The sequence below is a fragment of the Microtus ochrogaster genome, chromosome 15 (assembly GCF_000317375.1).
Source record: "Microtus ochrogaster isolate Prairie Vole_2 chromosome 15, MicOch1.0, whole genome shotgun sequence".
In the NCBI taxonomy this organism is placed as follows: domain Eukaryota; kingdom Metazoa; phylum Chordata; class Mammalia; order Rodentia; family Cricetidae; genus Microtus; species Microtus ochrogaster.
In genome coordinates this window covers 21786148-21794455 of record NC_022017.1, presented here as the reverse complement: position 1 = coordinate 21794455, position 8308 = coordinate 21786148, and the positions used below count along the sequence as shown (strand labels likewise).

Genomic DNA, 8308 nt, shown 5'->3' with positions numbered 1-8308 from the left:
GGGCAGCCGGGTGCTGGGGATGCAGCCTAGCTGCTCCTATTTCAGCACAGCTGTACTAGCTGGGATAGATTTGTAGATGTTTTTAGTAGGGTGTAGTACAGGGCTGAGTCCCTCTTCTTGAATTAGACCTGCCAGGATGTACTCTGTGGGTTGGGTCATTATGAATGACTGCAGGAACCTGATTGGGTGAGATAAGGTGGGGAGAGCCTTTGAAGTTTCTGCTTGTGTTGGCCAGTATCCTGGGTTTAGTGAGAGTGAGGGGTAGTTAGCCCATCCATCTTACTAGAGAGAAAAAAAAAAGCCTCTCCAGCATGACCAAGAACATGGAATTAAGCCATCTCAGTTTCAAAGGTAACTGGAGCCGGGTGCAGTAGTAGATGCCTTCAGTTTTAGCACTTAGGAGGCAGAGGCAGGTGGATTTCTATGAGTTTGAGGCCAGCCTGGTTTACATAGTGAGTTTCAGGACAACAGCCAGGGTTGCATAATGAGACTGGTCTCCAAAAAAGGTGGTTGGGGAGTGTAGTATTTTAGATAAAAATGGCCCCCATAGGCTCATAGATTTGAATGTTTGGTCACCAAGGAGTGGCACTATTAGGAAGTGTGGCCTTGTTGGAGTAGCTATAGTCTTGATGGAAGACAAGTCACTGGGGGTGGACTTTGAGGTTTCAAATGCTCAAGCCAACCCAGTATCTCTCTTCCTGCTGCCGATGGATCCGGCTGTAGAACTGTCAGGCTTCTCCAGTACCATGTTTCCCTGTGTGCTGCCATGCTTTCTGCTATGATGATAATGGACTAAACCTCTGAACTGTAAGCCAGCCCCAATTAAATGCTTTCCTTTATAAGAGTTGCTGTAGTCATGGTGTCTCTTCACAGCAACAGAAACCCTGACTAAGACAGCGGGTTTAGTCTGACCTGATTCAGGATGTCTCTCCCTAGCTGCCTGTCTATTTACAGATGAACTATCTCCTGTCTTCCCTCAGTCTTTTGGAACCATTTGAGAGGAAACTTGAAGCGCATGTGCCTGCGGTCCTGGAAGCTCAGTCTGCACAAGATAAACTTGATGGAAGAGCAGCTTGGGCTGGTAAATTATGTGGTCTAGCATGGCACTATAATGGAGAGCCAGAAGCACAAGCGTTTAAACACTGAGTATTCCCAATGGGAGGAATATGAGCCTGCAGTGTCTCCTTTCCTCGGGGGTGGGAGTAGAGAGGGCAGGTCTGTATCCTTTCCTCTACTCCAGGACCCCATTTGGTACTCCAGGTTACAGGAGCCCTCACTTCACCAAGCTCCACTCTTAAATCCCTTTTGCTGAGAGTGAAGCCATTCCTCTGTTCCTGCTGTAGCTCTCAGGACTCCTACTTGGTGCTTGCTCTGTTGAGGTCCCATTTGAGGTGTCTGCCCTGCTTAGGAATGGGAGGCAGAGGGAGGGCAAGAACCTGGAGTCTGCAAATGGGGATGGGGGCAGGAAGTGTGGGGTGAGGTGGTTGGAGGGAAGATGAACAGCAGATGGCTAGACCAGCAGCACAAGCCAGGATGCTGATCACCACTGCGAAGCTTGCTACCTGGAGATAACATTTCTTTCTTACAGAAATATTTTCAAGTAAGAATGTTAAAGTTAGCCAGGCGGTGGGGGCACACGCCTTTAATCCCAGCACTCAGAAGGCAGAGGCAGGTGGAACTCTGTGAGTTTGAGGCCAGTCTGATCTACAAGAGCTTGTTCCAGGACAGGCTAAAAAAAAAAAAGGAAGGAAGGAAAAAAAAAGTTGAAGTAGCAATAAACCAGACTTAGCCTGGGTATATTGCCCTTAGGTATGACTCCCTCCTTCACTGCATAGTTCCTGGACCTCAGAAGTAAAACTGTTGCCTTTTGATATCCTAATCTCTGTGATCTGGAGTTTCACCTTATTGACTGTAATCTTGTCACAGTGGTCACCATCCTGTGATCTCTTTTAAATTTCTTAGCAACCCCTTGAAGTTAATTTCATAACTTACAAAAGCTATACATATGCCCATTGTCAAGATAAATGAAATATTACTCTCATTTGAGAAGCCCACTTTGAGAAGTCCTGGTTGGTTTATTTGTTTATTTGTTGTTTTATTTTGTTTTGTTTTTGTCAGCTTGACACAAAGTCTGCTGAGAAGGGAGAACCTCGACAGAGAAAGTCCTTCCGTCAGGTTGGCCCGTAGGCAAGCCTGTAGGTCATTTTCTTGATGGATGATTTATAAGGGAGAGCCCAGCCCACCGTGGGCGGTGCCTCCACTGGGCAGGCGTGTCTGGAGTATATAAGCAAACTGAGTCTGCGCAAGCCAATAGGCAGCTCTCCTTCCTGGCTTCTGCTTCAACTCCTGCCTCCTCTGACTTCCTTTGGTGATGGACCGTGATGTGGAATGGAAGTCCTTTCCTCCCTGTTTTGGACGTGCCTCACTCTTCCTGAGCACCTTTCTATTAACCCCTAAGCTTAAATGTGTATTTCAAATGTCTTTTAATAAACTCTAATTCTGCCTCATACTGGCTTGTCCTGAAAATTCCTTTCTTCAGTAAGACCATGATTCCAGTTTTACCTGAGTCGACATCTCTGAAAAAAATTCCTCAGGTTGCTGGGGGAGGTCCCGGGATAGTGTGGAGCTGTCTCTAACCTGGTTGCTGCTGTCTGTAAGAGCAGGTTTGGTGATCAGCATAGCTTGGGTAATGCCCGAAGGAAATGTCTTGGTGTTGCATAGCAAAAATACACATATAAGTTCTTTCTCTACCTCTACCATGTGGAACCAGGACAGCAAAATATGTTCAAGCATCCCCACTCATATGGGATATTAGGGCCCAGGGAGGCTTACATGAACAACAGACAATAAAAACGTGAACCGCGGGCTGGAGAGATGGCTCAGCGGTTAAGAGCATTGGCTGTGCTTCCAGAGGACCTGGGTTCAATTCCCAGCAACCACATGGTGGCTCACAACCATCTGTAATGAGATCTGGTGCCCTCTTCTGGCGTGCAGACATCCAGGAAGACAGAATGATGTATACATAATAAATAAATTAATCTTAAAAAAAAAAGAAAGATGGTGTAATAAAAGGGAAATCTTTATGTGAAAACTTACCTAATTCAGGCTTTAAAAAACAAAAAACAAACAAAACAAAATGAAACAAAAAGCCAAAAACCTGAAACGCAGGTGCTAAAAAATGCATTAGCAACATGCAACCCCATCACTTGGATCAGTTTCCGAAGGAGAGTGAGGTAGGCAGCTTCTGAACAGGGACACTACTTTATTTTGCTCTCTGAAATACACAGCCCTTTCAACTGTATTTCTTTTTTTTTCTTTTTTTTCAAAAATATTTATTTATTTATTTATTTATTATGTATACAATATTCTGTCTGTGTGTATGTCTGCTGGCCAGAAGAGGGCACCAGAACCACCATGTGGTTGCTGGGAATTGAACTCAGGACCTTTGGAAGAGCATGCAATGCTCTTAACCTCTGAGCCATCTCTCCAGCCCCTTTCAACTGTATTTCATGGCATGCCTGCATGACATAAATCCTGTCATGTTTCTTCCGCAGCACACTTTTGACCTGGTTTGGCCCTTACCTACTTCCATTTTGGAACAATTCTTAGGACAAAGTGTTTTACCATGCAAAGTCCATCCTTAGTTCAAAAAATGTTCCCCTGATGATTTCTTTTCATCTCGTCCTCCTTCTATGACATCACTTTTACCCCTGCTCCCTTTCTTAGCATAGCAAAAATAAAGATCTCGTCATGAGACAGCGACATATCAGAAATAAATTCACAAGCTCACCAATAGATAGCTGAATCCAAATGGTGTTTATAATAGAATGAAATGGGCTGCATCATTTATCCACACGCAGCTAAACTGCAAGCTCTTATTTTTTTCTATGAATTTTTATACAGACTTTAATGATGCTTGAATTTTTAAAGAGCCCTTTTACATTTTATTTTTTCTTTGGTCTTACACGAGTCTAAGAATAACAGAAGAGACTACACTGTATCCATGGCTGGCCAAGATAACAAAATTTTAACCATTTTGAGTAGCAAAACTACCTTAGCATAAGGAAAAAAAGTCAGGGAAACACCCTCTTGCCACACACACACACACACACACACACACACACCAGCAGCAACAGCAGCAACAGCTAATATGGTCCTTAAGAGATGATGTCAGACTAAGGATCTTAAGAGATTCAGTGAGAACATGTTTATTTAAGTAAAGTAAAAGCCCACCACCAAGGCACCTTTTCTAATCAGAAAGACACATGTTTCCAGTGTGTATTTGGAAAATCTGATTAATTCTGAAGATTTTCTCTCAGCCACAGATTTTCCACAACTTTATTATTCTGCTTTGCAGGAGTTGTTGTGCTTTGGGTCTATGGGTGCAATAATGTGGTTTGAATATAAAAGGTTCCTATAGGCTCAGGCATTAAAACCTTGGCTCCAAGCTGGCGGTGCTATTTCGATAGGTTCTGTAAACTATTATGAGTTGGGTGTTTTTTTTTTTTTTTTGGTTTTTCGAGACAGGGTTTCTATGTAGCTTTGGTGACCGTCCCGGAACTAGCTCTGTAGACCAGGCTGGCCTCGAACTCCCAGAGATCCGCCTGCTTCTGCCTCCCGAGTACTGGGATTAAAGGCGTGCGCCACCACCGCCCAGCACTATTATGAGTTGTTGCCTAGCTGGAGGATGTAAGTCACTGGGGGTATGCGTTGAAGGTTACGCCTAGTCCCTGGTTCTTACTATGTACTTCCTGTCTGTGAAGAGGTGAAGAACCTCTTCCTCTCTGTGTTCTCACTGCCTTGAAGTCCTATGCAAAGGCACGGGATCAAGCAACCTCTGAAATTATAAGCCAAAGTGTCTTTTTCCTTTTAAAGTTTTGTCGCATTTAGGTAGCTGAAAGTGACCCCGACTTCCTTCTCCTGCAGCCCCAGCCTGCAGAGTGCTAGGATTCCAGGCCTGTAACCACCAAACTTAGCTTGCAGTGTGTGTGTGTGTGTGTGTGTGTGTGTGTGTGTGTGTATGCATGCACACACATGCGCCGTAGCACGTACGTAAAAGTCAGAGGACAACCTTGGCTGTTCGCCCTCACCTTTTACCCTGTTTTGAGTCAGGTTGTCTCTTGTTCACTGCTGTATATGTCAGACTAGCTGGGCCTCCAGCTTCCAACAATTCTCTTGTCTCTGCCTCTTATCTTCTATTAGGGTAGCAGTTCTCAACCAGTGGGTCATGACCCCTTTGGGGTTGAATGACCCTTTCACAGGGGTCACATATCAGATATCCTGCACATCCGATATTTACATTACAATTCATAACAGCAGCAAAACGACAGTTATGTACTAGCGATGAAAATAATTTTCTGGTTGGGGTCATCACAGTCTGATAAACTGTGTTAAAGGGTCACAGCATTAGGAAGGTTGAGGATCACTGCATTAGAAGCATGCTGAGATTAAAAATACTTACACACTGTCCCATCTGGCACTTATGTGGATTCCCTGTATCCAATCTCAGGTTACCAAGCTTCTGCAGCAAGCGCTTTACCCAGTGCGCTCTCTTCCTTGCCACAGCTTACATTAAAAAAAAAAAAAAAGATTCATTTGGCTGGGTGTGGTGGTGTACACAGCACTAGGGAGGCAGAGGCAAATGAATATCTATGGGTTCGAGACCACCCTGGTCTACAGAGTGAGTTCCAGGACAGCCAGAGGTACACAGAGAAACCTTGTACCCCCCCCAAAAAAAACCCAAAAAATAAAAAATAAAGATTTATTTTTATTTTTAACTATGTATGCGTGTACATGTCTGGGGGTGTTATGTTCATGAGTTCAGGTACCCACAGAGACCAGAGCCATCAGATCCCCCGAGAGCTAGAGGTACCCACCAGCTGCTGTGCACTAACTACCCAGTGTAGGTGCTGGGAACTAAACTATACCCTCTGCAAGAGCAGCAAATACACTCAACTGCTGAGCCATCTCTCCATCCCCCTAGCCCGATTTAAGATTTGTTTGTCTTTAGCTGGGCACTGGTGGCACACACATCTTTAATCCCAGAACTTGGGAGGCAGAGACAGGCAGATCTCTAAGTTTGAGGCCAGTTCCAGGACAGCCAGGGCTACAGAGAGAACCCCTGTTTTGAACCCCCCCCCACACAAAAGGTTTGTTTTATGTATATGAACCCTTTGCCTACATGTGTGTTACACACCACATGTGCACCTGCCTGGTGCATGTGGAAGTCAGAATAGGACATTGGATCTCTAAGAATTGGAATTAGGGATGGTTGTGTGCCACCATATGTTAGAAAGGAACCCAGGCCCTGTACAAGAAATCCTCAACAAGTACTTGTAACCACCGAACCATTTCTCCAGTCAGCCCCTTAAGATTTGTTTTCACTGCTTTTTAAATCCACAAACAGGTTCCACTTTCTCCCATTCTCAGGCCATTATGTCCATGTTTTCTTTATAGACATGGCCATAAAAGCCATTCTACAGCCTGTGTCCGTCCATTCTCTCCTGTCCTGTGGGAGTCAGTTAGAGGGAGGTTTTCCTCTTTTCACTGCAGGTCTAGCAATTTTTAATATGTATTTAATTTTCTCATTATATGATTATTTTAATGGATGCAGGTTTTTGTGAGTGGAACTACAAGAGCTAGTTCCAGGACAGGAACCAAAAAAGCTACGGAGAAACCCTGTCTCAAAAAATCAAAAAAAAAAAAAAAAACAACAAAAAACAAACCAGAGGTCCTAAGTTCAATTCCCAGCAACCACAGTGGCTCACAACCATCTATACTGAGATCTGGCGCCCTCCTCTGGTGTGCGGGCATACATCGAGGCAGAATGTTGTGTACATAATAAATGAATAAATCTTTAAAAAAAATGTGATGAGGGGCTGGAGAGATGGCTCAGTGGTTAAGAGCATTGCCTGCTCTTCCAGAGGTCCTGAGTTCAATTCCCAGCAACCACATGGTGGCTCACAACCATCTGTAATGGGGTCTGGTGCCCTCTTCTGGCCTGCAGGCATACACACAGACAGAATATTGTATATATAATAAATAAAAAAAAAGAATGTGATGAGGGCTGGAGAGATAGCTCAGTGATTAAGAGCACTGTCTGCTCTTCCAGAGGTCCTGAGTTCAATTCCCAGCAACCACATGGTGGTTCACAACCATCTGTGGTGAGATCTAGCGCCCTCCTCTGGCGTGTGGGCATACGTGGAGGCAGAATGTTGTATGCATAATAAATAAATCTTAAAAAAAAGAATGTTAGGAGATGAATGCGTCTGTCCCCCAAGATTTCTACATTGAAATCCTATCCTCCAATCTGATAATATGAGAATGAGGTATTTGGGAAGTGATTAGGTCATGAAAGCTCAGTCTTTATTATTGAGCCCTTATGGTTATGATTAGTACGGATCTAGGATGTAGCTTTAGATGGCCTTGAACTCAGAGTCCTCCCATCTCAGCCTGCTGATTCCTGGTATTGCAGTGTGGACCACCGCATCAAAAAATACACAGGTTTTTGTTGTTTTGTAGTGGTAGAGATTGAACCTGGAATTGATGTTTGTCCGAATGAGGCTTCAGAGAACCTCTTTGCCCTGTTCTTCATGTGTGAATACACAAGAGGGCTCCAGCTACATGGATTGGGCCTTGCCAAGGCGTTGAATCCACTTGGGCTTTAATTTTGAGCCTACAGGCTTCTGTGGCATGCAGTAGCTCGAAATGTCTACAAACTACCCATTATAAGCACATGTTCTTCTCTGTGTCAGTGCTTAACTCTTCCTAAGCCTTAGAGTTGTTTTGGAAATACAATACCAAGGAAGACAAGTGATTCTCAGTTTACAAAGGCAGCTAACCAGCCAGGAAACTGGGCTAGGAATTCAGCTCAGTCGTAAAGCGCTTGCTTAGCACACAGAGGCGTTGGTTTTGAGTCTTAGCACACACAATACAGGCATACATGCATGAAACAAAACTAACCAACCAAACAAATAAAAAAAACCTCCTGAATTTTAAAGCCAGGTATAGTGGTCCATGCATGTAATCTCACCACTTGGGAGGCTGAGGCAGGTGGAGCTTTGTAAGCTCAAGGCCAGTCTGGTCTACATAGGAGCCAGGCCTATGTAGAGAGACCATATCTTTTTTTTAAAAAGTTATTATTAAAGATCAATGGTTTGGAGCCGGGCGGTGGTGGCGCACACCTTTAATCCCAGCACTCGGGAGGCAGAGGTAGGCGGATCTCTGTGAGTTCGAGACCAGCCTGGTCTACAGAGCTAGTTCCAGGAAAGGCTCCAAAGCCACAGAGAAACCCTGTCTCGAAAAACCA

At 44.4% G+C, this 8308-nt stretch overlaps 1 long non-coding RNA gene across 1 annotated transcript in view; it reads left to right on the top strand.

Annotated features, from left to right (window-relative positions):
* The window catches only part of LOC113456744, a 10011-nt gene extending 7515 nt beyond the window's left edge, over window positions 1-2496 (top strand). The window contains exons 2-3 of the long non-coding RNA XR_003377491.1: window positions 981-1081; window positions 2119-2496. This is a non-coding gene — a long non-coding RNA (uncharacterized LOC113456744). The remainder of the gene's footprint in view (window positions 1-980; window positions 1082-2118) is intronic.
* Window positions 2497-8308: the final 5812 nt, after the last annotated feature.